The sequence below is a fragment of the Pinus tabuliformis genome, chromosome 2_1 (genome assembly GCF_031772625.1).
Source record: "Pinus tabuliformis cultivar Carrire ecotype Pingquan chromosome 2_1, CPIR1, whole genome shotgun sequence".
Classification (NCBI taxonomy): Eukaryota; Viridiplantae; Streptophyta; class Pinopsida; order Pinales; family Pinaceae; genus Pinus; species Pinus tabuliformis.
The window spans coordinates 722,736,788-722,748,496 of record NC_142299.1 but is presented as its reverse complement, the minus strand read 5'-3'; positions in this window follow the sequence as shown (position 1 = coordinate 722,748,496).

The following is an 11,709-nucleotide window of genomic DNA, read 5'->3' as shown; positions in this document are numbered from 1 at the left end:
TGCTGCACAAATGACCATTCTCTTCATCTTCCTCATGTCATAAGCATCTTCCAAAAGTGGATCTGCAAGTTCTTTTACAGAGCCATCTGCCAGTAATGGGCTTGCCTAAATTTAGAAATTTACAAGAGATTAAGATTCTGAACCAAGACAAAGAAACCAAAAGAATCCAAAATTATCAAATACAAAACAAGCAAGGGCACTAGAGCCCTACCCACATAACCAAGCTTTCTTGGCCTTTAGGATTCTTGTCATTGATTGGTTTTCTTCCAGTTATTAGCTCATAAAATCTCACCATGTTTCTTTTTAGTTTTTAGATGTCAACTGTCTCCCACAGCAAAAGCATATACCTGTTTACCAACCACAAGCCAACTACATCCCGGATTCTTTTTTAACCTCCTGGCTTTCATCATTTTTCACACCTTTCCAATGTCATTCCACATACCAGCGGTAGCATAGATATTGGACAGTTGAACATAAGGTGAAGGGTTTTCGGGATCCAATTCAAAAAGCCGTTCTGCTGCATATTCTCCTAATTCTATATTCTTATGGATTCTGCAGGAACCAAGTAATGAACCCCACACAATAACACCAGGTTCTACAGGCATTTTCTTGATAAGCTCTTGGGCATCATCAAGCCTCCCAGCATGCCCAAGGAGGTCAATCATGCATCACAGGTGTAATGTGATAATGCTTACTCATTAAATCAAAGTACTGGCGGCCCTCATCCACCAGCCCTCCATGACAGCAGGCAGACAAAACACCAAGAAATGTGACATGATTTGGGTTCATACCCAACTGTAGCATTCCTTCAAACAGCTCAAGGGCTTCCTTAGCACATCCGTGTATGGCATACCCTACAATCATTGCAGTCCACAAGACAACATCTCGGTAATGTATGTTGTCAAATAGTCTTGTCATTGATTGGTTTTCTTCCAGTTATTAGCTCTAGAAGAACTACTCCAAAGGAATACACGTCCATCTTCTCATTAACCTTGCCATACATGAAATATTCTGGAGCCAGATACCTGAAATATGATAGCATTTGCATTATTAAATCCATATATTTTTGAAAGAACATATATAACTGATTCAGGCTGCCATTTCTGTGAATTCTGTTGGTGCAGGTAATTAAATTGTCTGAGGAGTGCCCTATCTGTGTGCAACACAAGGGCAACAAAGGCTTTAAACTTTCTGCAAGGAGAGATTTACAATTTGATTATTACCCTTGGGAAAGAGAGCCAGTCCCACACCAAATGTGTCGTAGTTATACAAAATAGACATCATGATACTCAGCTTGTTCCATTTCTCAGATGGCGCCGGGTCTAGCTGGCTCTTCTTGCCTATTCAGGGAGGGGTAATTTGCATACTGAAGCTTTGGTCTGAGATACAATGTAATCTCTTTTGCTAATATCCAAAGAATATTATATTTCATTAATGGAAAAAGAGATTATTGGCAATTGAGGCTTTGAATATTTTTCCATAATCCACCATTAGCATTTACGGCTAACCTGTTTAAGGGTGATGATTTCACAAATTGAACTACTAAACAAATGTTTAGATTACAACCCTAAACACTAGGTCTAAACACCCTTTACTCTATGTCAGAAGGATATCAACTCGATATTTCATGTGCCATTCTTTGTTATGGGAAAAAACAATTCTAGCACTAACTCCTCACAGGAAAGGAAATGTCTCAAGCAACTAAATTTGACATCAGAAACTAAAACATATATATGCAACTAATGAGAATAAGAGTGATTACTCTGTTCATTCGAGGTCGAAACTGAGTTGCCTGTCTCAGACAACATGCTGCACAAATGACCATTCTCTTCATCTTCCTCACGTCATAAGCATCTTCCAAAAGTGGATCTGCAAGTTCTTTTACAGAGCTAGCTGCCAGTAATGCCTTTGCCTAAATTTTGAAATTTACAAGAGGTTAAAATTCTAAACCAAGACAAAGAAACCAAAAGAATCCAAAATTATCAAATACAAAACAAGCAAGGGCACTTGAGCCCTACCCACATAACCAAGCTTTCTTGGCCTTTAGGATTCTTGTCATTGATTGGTTTTCTTCCAGTTATTAGCTCATAAAATCTCACCATGTTTCTTTTTAGTTTTTAGATGTCAACTGTCTCCCACAGCAAAAGCATATACCTGTTTACCAACCACAAGCCAACTACATCCCGGATTCTTTTTTAACCTCCTGGCTTTCATCATTTTTCGTACCTTTCCAATGTCATTCCACATACCAGCGGTAGCATAGTTATTGGACAGTTGAACATAAGGTGAAGGGTTTTCAGGATCGAATTCAAAAAGTCGTTCTGCTGCATATTCTCCTAATTCTATATTCTTATGGATTCTGCAGGCACCAAGTAATGAACCCCACACAGTAACACCAGGTTCTACTGGCATTTTCTTGATAAGCTCTTGGGCATCATCAAGCCTCCCAGCACGGCCAAGGAGGTCAATCATGCAGCTGTAGTGTTCCATCACAGGTGTAATGTGATAATGCTTACTCATTAAATCAAAGTACTGGCGGCCCTCATCCACCAGCCCTGCATGACAGCAGGCAGACAAAACACCAAGAAATGTGACATGATTTGGGTTCATACCCAACTGTAGCATTCCTTCAAACAGCTCAAGGGCTTCCTTAGCATATCCATGTATGGCATACCCTACAATCATTGCAGTCCACAAGACAACGTCTCGGTAATGTATGTTGTCAAATACTCTTGTCATTGATTGGTTTTCTTCCAGTTATTAGCTCTAGAAGAACTACTCCAAAGGAATACACGTCCATCTTCTCATTAACCTTGCCATACATGAAATATTCTGGAGCCAGATACCTGAAATATGATAGCATTTGCATTATTAAATCCATATATTTTTTAAAGAACATATATAACTGACTCAGGCTGCCATTTCTGTGAATTCTGTTGGTGCAGGTAATTAAATTGTCTGAGGAGTGCCCTATCTGTGTGCAACACAAGGGCAACCAAGGCTTTAAACTTTCTGCAAGGAGAGATTTACAATTTGATTATTACCCTTGGGAAAGAGAGCCAGTCCCACACCAAATGTGTCGTAGTTATACAAAATATACATCATGATACTCAGCTTGGTCCATTTCTCAGATGGCGCCGGGTCTAGCTGGCTCTTCTTGCCTATTCAGGGAGGGGTAATTTGCATACTGAAGCTTTGGTCTGAGATACGATGTAATGTCTTTTGCTAATATCCAAAGAATATTATATTTCATTAATGGAAAAAGAGATTATTGGCAATTGAGGCTTTGAATATTTTTCCATAATCCACCATCAGCATTTACGGCTAACCTGTTTAAGGGTGATGATTTCACAAATTGAACTACTAAACAAATGTTTAGATTACAACCCTAAACACTAGGTCTAAACACCCTTTACTCTATGTCAGAAGGATATCAACTCGATATTTCATGTGCCATTCTTTGTTATGGGAAAAAACAATTCTAGCACTAACTCCTCACAGGAAAGGAAATGTCTCAAGCAACTAAATTTGACATCAGAAACTGAAACATATATATGCAACTAATGAGAATAAGAGTGATTACTCTGTTCATTCGAGGTCAAAACTGAGCTGCCTGTCTCAGACAACATGCTGCACAAATGACCATTCTCTTCATCTTCCTCACGTCATAAGCATCTTCCAAAAGTGGATCTGCAAGTTCTTTTACAGAGCCAGCTGCCAGTAATGGCCTTGCCTAAATTTTGAAATTTACAAAAGATTAAGATTCTGAACCAAGACAAAGAAACCAAAAGAATCCAAAATTATCAAATACAAAACAAGCAAGGGCACTAGAGCCCTACCCACATAACCAAGCTTTCTTGGCCTTTAGGATTCTTGTCATTGATTGGTTTTCTTCCAGTTATTAGCTCATAAAATCTCACCATGTTTCTTTTTAGTTTTTAGATGTCAACTGTCTCCCACAGCAAAAGCATATACCTATTTACCAACCACAAGCCAACTACATCCCGGATTCTTTTTTAACCTCCTGGCTTTCATCATTTTTCGCACCTTTCCAATGTCATTCCACATACCAGCGGCAACATAGTTATTGGACAGTTGAACATAAGGTGAAGGGTTTTCAGGATCGAATTCAAAAAGTCGTTCTGCTGCATATTCTCCTAATTCTATATTCTTATGGATTCTGCAGGCACCAAGTAATGAACCCCACACAGTAACACCAGGTTCTACTGGCATTTTCTTGATAAGCTCTTGGGCATCATCAAGCCTCCTAGCACGGCCAAGGAGGTCAATCATGCAGCTGTAGTGTTCCATCACAGGTGTAATGTGATAATGCTTACTCATTAAATCAAAGTACTGGCGGCCCTCATCCACCATTCCTGCATGACAGCAGGCAGACAAAACACCAAGAAATGTGACATGATTTGGGTTCATACCCAACTGTAGCATTCCTTCAAACAGCTCAAGGGCTTCCTTAGCACATCCGTGTATGGCATACCCTACAATCATTGCAGTCCACAAGACAACGTCTCGGTAATGTATGTTTTCAAATACTCTTGTCATTGATCGGTTTTCTTCCAGTTATTAGCTCTAGAAGAACTACTCCAAAGGAATACACGTCCATCTTCTCATTAACCTTGCCATACATGAAATATTCTGGAGCCAGATACCTGAAATATGATAGCATTTGCATTATTAAATCCATATATTTTTTAAAGAACATATATAACTGATTCAGGCTGCCATTTCTGTGAATTCTGCTGGTGCAGGTAATTAAATTGTCTGAGGAGTGCCCTATCTGTGTGCAACACAAGGGCAACCAAGGCTTTAAACTTTCTGCAAGGAGAGATTTACAATTTGATTATTACCCTTGGGAAAGAGAGCCAGTCCCACACCAAATGTGTCGTAGTTATACAAAATAGACATCATGATACTCAGCTTGGTCCATTTCTCAGATGGCGCCGGGTCTAGCTGGCTCTTCTTGCCTATTCAGGGAGGGGTAATTTGCATATTGAAGCTTTGGTCTGAGATACGATGTAATCTCTTTTGCTAATATCCAAAGAATATTATATTTCGTTAATGGAAAAAGAGATTATTGGAAATTGAGGCTTTGAATATTTTTCCATAATCGACCATCAGCATTTACGGCTAACCTGTTTAAGGGTGATGATTTCACAAATTGAACTACTAAACAAATGTTTAGATTACAACCCTAAACACTAGGTCTAAACACCCTTTACTCTATGTCAGAAGGATATCAACTCGATATTTCATGTGCCATTCTTTGTTATGGGAAAAAACAATTCTAGCACTAACTCCTCACAGGAAAGGAAATGTCTCAAGCAACTAAATTTGACATCAGAAACTAAAACATATATATGCCACTAATGAGAATAAGAGTGATTACTCTGTTTATTCGAGGTCGAAACTAAGCTACCTGTCTCAGAAAACATGCTGCACAAATGACCATTCTCTTCATCTTCCTCACGTCATAAGCATCTTCCAAAAGTGGATCTGCAAGCTCTTTTATAGAGCCAGCTGCCAGTAATGGCCTTGGCTAAATTTTGAAATTTACAAGAGATTAAGATTCTAAACCAAGACAAAGAAACCAAAAGAATCCAAAATTATCAAATACAAAACAAGCAAGGGCACTAGAGCCCTACCCACATAACCAAGCTTTCTTGGCCTTTAGGATTCTTGTCATTGATTGGTTTTCTTCCAGTTATTAGCTCATAAAATCTCACCATGTTTCTTTTTAGTTTTTAGATGTCAACTGTCTCCCACAGCAAAAGCATATACCTGTTTACCAACCACAAGCCAACTACATCCCGGATTCTTTTTTAACCTCCTGGCTTTCATCATTTTTCGCACCTTTCCAATGTCATTCCACATACCAGCGGTAGCATAGTTATTGGACAGTTGAACATAAGGTGAAGGGTTTTCAGGATCGAATTCAAAAAGTCGTTCTGCTGCATATTCTCTTAATTCTATATTATTATGGATTCTGCAGGCACCAAGTAATGAACCCCACACAGTAACACTAGGTTCTACTGGCATTTTCTTGATAAGCTCTTGGGCATCATCAAGCCTCCCAGCACGGCCAAGGAGGTCAATCATGCAGCTGTAGTGTTCCATCACAGGTGTAATGTGATAATGCTTACTCATTAAATCAAAGTACTGGCGGCCCTCATCCACCAGCCCTGCATGACAGCAGGCTAACAAAACACCAAGAAATGTGACATGATTTGGGTTCATACCCAACTGTAGCATTCCTTCAAACAGCTCAAGGGCTTCCTTAGCACATCTGTGTATGGCATACCCTACAATCATTGCAGTCCACAAGACAACGTCTCGGTAATGTATGTTGTCAAATACTCTTGTCATTGATTGGTTTTCTTCCAGTTATTAGCTCTAGAAGAACTACTCCAAAGGAATACACGTCCATCTTCTCATTAACCTTGCCATACATGAAATATTCTGGAGCCAGATACCTGAAATATGATAGCATTTGCATTATTAAATCCATATATTTTTGAAAGAACATATATAACTGATTCAGGCTGCCATTTCTGTGAATTCTGTTGGTGCAGGTAATTAAATTGTCTGAGGAGTGCCCTATCTGTGTGCAACACAAGGGCAACCAAGGCTTTAAACTTTCTGCAAGGAGAGATTTACAATTTGATTATTACCCTTGGGAAAGAGAGCCAGTCCCACACCAAATGTGTCGTAGTTATACAAAATATACATCATGATACTCAGCTTGGTCCATTTCTCAGATGGCACCGGGTCTAGCCGGCTCTTCTTGCCTATTCAGGGAGGGGTAATTTGCATACTGAAGCTTTGGTTTGAGATACGATGTAATCTCTTTTGCTAATATTCAAAGAATATTATATTTCATTAATGGAAAAAGAGATTATTGGCAATTGAGGCTTTGAATATTTTTCCATAATCCACCATCAGCATTTAGGGCTAACCTGTTTAAGGGTGATGATTTCACAAATTGAACTACTAAACAAATGTTTAGATTACAACCCTAAACACTAGGTATAAACACCCTTTACTCTATGTCAGAAGGATATCAACTCGATATTTCATGTGCCATTCTTTGTTATGGGAAAAAACAATTCTAGCACTAACTCCTCACAGGAAAGGAAATGTCTCAAGCAACTAAATTTGACATCAGAAACTGAAACATATATATGCAACTAATGAGAATAAGAGTGATTACTCTGTTCATTTGAGGTCGAAACTGAGCTGCCTGTCTCAGACAACATGCTGCACAAATGACCATTCTCTTCATCTTCCTCATGTCATAAGCATCTTCCAAAAGTGGATCTGCAAGTTCTTTTACAGAGCCAGCTGCCAATAATGGCCTTGCCTAAATTTAGAAATTTACAAGAGATTAAGATTCTGAACCAAGACAAAGAAACCAAAAGAATCCAAAATTATCAAATACAAAACAAGCAAGGGCACTAGAGCCCTACCCACATAACCAAGCTTTCTTGGCCTTTAGGATTCTTGTCATTGATTGGTTTTCTTCCAGTTATTAGCTCATAAAATCTCACCATGTTTCTTTTTAGTTTTTAGATGTCAACTGTCTCCCACAGCAAAAGCATATACCTGTTTACCAACCACAAGCCAACTACATCCCGGATTCTTTTTTAACCTCCTGGCTTTCATCATTTTTCGCACCTTTCCAATGTCATTCCACATACTAGTGGTAGCATAGATATTGGACAGTTGAGCATAAGGTGATGGGTTTTCGGGATCCAATTCAAAAAACCGTTCTGCTGCATATTCTCCTAATTCTAAATTCTTGTGGATTTTGCAGGCACCAAGTAATGAACCCCACACAGTAACACCAGGTTCTACTGGCATTTTCTTGATAAGCTCTTCGGCATCATCAAGCCTCCCAGCACGGCCAAGGAGGTCAATCATGCATCTGTAGTGTTCCATCACAGGTGTAATGTGATAATGCTTACTCATTAAATCAAAGTACTGGCGGCCCTCATCCACCAGCCTTGCATGATAGCAGGCAGACAAAACACCAAGAAATGTGACATGATTTGGGTTCATACCCAACTGTAGCATTCCTTCAAATAGCTCAAGGGCTTCCCTAGCACATCCGTGTATGGCATACCCTACAATCATTGCAGTCCACAAGACAACGTCTCGGTAATGTATGTTGTCAAATACTCTTTGTGCACTCTCTAGACACCCACACTTAGAATACATATCTACAAGAGCACTTCCCACAAAGGCATCACAGCTGTATCCACTTCTAATGATGACTTCATGGATCTCTTCTCCTTCTTCGAGAGCTGCCACGTCGGAACACACCGAGAGAGCAACAGCAAACGTCTCTACGTTTGGGTTCACAGCAGCCAGCAGCATTTGTTGAAACAGCTTCAGGGCATCCTCTGTGCGCCCAGCTTGTGCATAACCAGCAATCACAGCATTCCATGAGATGACATCTTGTTCGGGTATCTCCCAAAGCAGTTTCAAGGCTTCATCATGATACCCATTCTGTGCATATCCTGTAATCATTACATTCCACGATACCACATCTCTTATGGGCATTTTCCAAAAGACTTTCAGTGCCTCTTCAACATATCCACTCTGAGCATATGCTGCAATCATAACATTCCATGAGACCAGATCTCTTTTTGGCATTTTGTCAAACACAATCAATGCATTGTCAATACCGCCGCATTTTGCATACATATCTATGAGGGCATTCTCAACATTGACATCATATTGAAATCCACTTCTAATTATTTCTTCATGGATCTCTTTCGCTTGTTCAAGTGAACCCATGCTCGCACATGCCCCTAGAAGACTGGCAAATGTGATCTTGTTTGGCCTAACACCAGACTGCCGCATCTTACAATAAAATGTCAAGGCGTCCTGCCCATACCCTTGTATGGCATAAGATGCAATCATGGCTATCCAAGACACCACATTCGGCTCGGGCATTTTCCAAAAGAGATCCAAGGCTTCCTGAAAATATCCATTCTGCGCACATCCCGTAATCATTGCATTCCACAAGACGACATTTCTTTCAGGCATTTTCTCAAACATTTTCAGGGCTTCCACAAGCTGGCCATTCTGAGCATATCTAGCCACCATGGTATTCCATGATACCACATCTGGTTCGGGAATTTTGTCAAACACATGGCGTGCAAACTCCAGTTCTCCACATTTTGCAAACATGTCCACCAGGGCATTTTGCACAAAAGCATAAGACTCGAATCCACCCCTAATCACTTCTTCATGGATCTCCTTGCCTTTTTCAAGATCACCCATGTGGGCACAAGAAGACAGAATACTGGCAAAGGTAAACTCATTTGGTTTGGTACCTACCCGTTTCATTTGATAAAACAGATCAAAAACCTCCTCGTTATGATCATGCCTGCTATAAGCCACAATCGTCACTGTCCACGACATAACGTTACGTTCAGACATTTGATCCAGAACCGTGCGGGGTAAAACTACTGATTTTACCAGTATTGGCTACGGCATTCACTGAGGCCATTCCTAAAACAAAAATCTGAGGCTGAAGCTACATTTGGCGCATTTCTGAACTAGATCTGGAATGAAGAAAGAAAATTTTCGTAAAATGCCTAAATAAATTTTTCACCGAAAACAAGTTCTCAGGTGTAAATTTTCAGGTTAGCTTGGAAATAAATATTTCACCGAGCTACATACATTTTCTGGCCAAAGGAAGGTTACACAGCTACATTTGGTGCATTTCTGAACTAGATTGGAATGAAGAAAGAAAATTTTCGGTAAAATGCCTAAATAAAATTTTCACCGAAAATAAGTTCTCAGGTGTAAATTTTCAGGTTAGCTTGGAAATAAATATTTCACCGAGCTACATACATTTTCTAGCCAAAGGAAGGTTACACAGCTACATTTGGTGCATTTCTGAACTAGATTGGAGTGAAGAAAGAAAATTTTCGGTAAAATGCCTAAATAAAATTTTCACCGAAAATAAGTTCTCAGGTGTAAATTTTCAGGTTAGCTTTGAAATAAATATTTCACCGAGCTACATACATTTTCTAGCCAAAGGAAGGTCACACCCCTAAAATTTAAAGGCCAGCAAATTATCTGCAAGTAATGCATGTAACTTTGAAAAGGAACAGGTTTTGCAGGTTAAATGTTCGGAAGAATCTGGAACCTGTGCCGATCCGCGTAATGCCGAGGTCCTTCGAAGGTTAATTCGCCTCGATCTGTCTCCGATAAAAATACGAAGGAAGCGAAAGCAAATTTGGACCAAATCCGGATGTACACGGTCCTAAATGATGACAAAGTTGCAGAGATGATGATTGCCGTTGTGAAAGATTCAGATTGAAGGCCAAGGAAATTGAAACTCCAGCGAAGCCATCACCACTGTCTGCCAAGGGTTTCGAGCGGGTAGGAGTTCAACCAACGCTGATTAAAATTCCAACTATAATGATCTGATCCAACGGCACAATCTCTTCTAATCGTCTAACACATCAGATCAATGGTCGAAAATAGGACACGGTGGCATATAAGGGAGTTCTTCCCAGAGGGAAACGCCTTACGGCGTAAAAATATTGTCACATAAACAAGTGTCATATGAATTGACTTATGATTTTATTAGCATTTGATAATGATAAGACATGGTATTACCATGATATTATAAGAGATGTCCATTATAAAGTAATAATAACTCTCCATGGCTAATAATGTTGTTATATGTTTCTTTTAAAATGTATATATACTTTAACACTTATTATTTTAAAATTATAATTTATTTAATTATGACTTAAATATATTAAATATCTCATAACAATAGTTACACTAATACACATAATACAAAATCCATATATATATATATATATATATATATATATATATATATATATATATAGGGTTGCAATCATTAAATTTGTTATGTGCAAACTTATAGAAGCTCAATTACTTATGCCATTTCAAGATTAATGACTTTGTATCTATTTCATTTGTTAAAAGTAAAAATATTTATATAGAATTTATATAAATACAAATAAGAATGACTATAGATTTATGTTAAATTTTTTACTTTATAAAAGGTTTGATTTCATTTAAGATGTATCCATAGTATCCATCTAAAAGAAGATTTATCCATAGTATTTATAAGATAAGTGACATGAAGACCAAACCAATGATGTAATGTTTTTTTATCAATATATTTTCTATTTTTTTTTTATGATCACTAGAGTATTTAGCTTGTCATAGTCAATTTAAATATGATGGAATCATAATGTGGGCCACACTGTGACATAGAAGAAACTAAGATGTGCCAGAGTTCACAAATAATTTTCACACCCTTCGTATGAAGTTGGGTATCAAGGATTCTGAGTGGAAGCTGGTACTCAAGTACCACAATTTTTTGCACAAATACATCTAGGGTGAGATGGAGATCCTTGAAGTCTCCTCACTTGATGCTGCCTACTGATACGCTGTCAATATTGAGTAGAAGTTTAAACATAAGAAGCGAGAGTTTGGATCTATGAATCCAAACCAAGGGAAGGGTGCCACTAAACCATAGAAAAAAGTAAAAAGAAATGCGGGGTGACCTAGTACAACCCATTGAAGCTACAAGAAAAGAAAAACAACATGAAGATAAACAAGGACACAAGAAAGTGGTGTGAGTTCCATAATAGCCCCACTCACAATACAAGTGAGTGTCGAGCGAAGCATTCA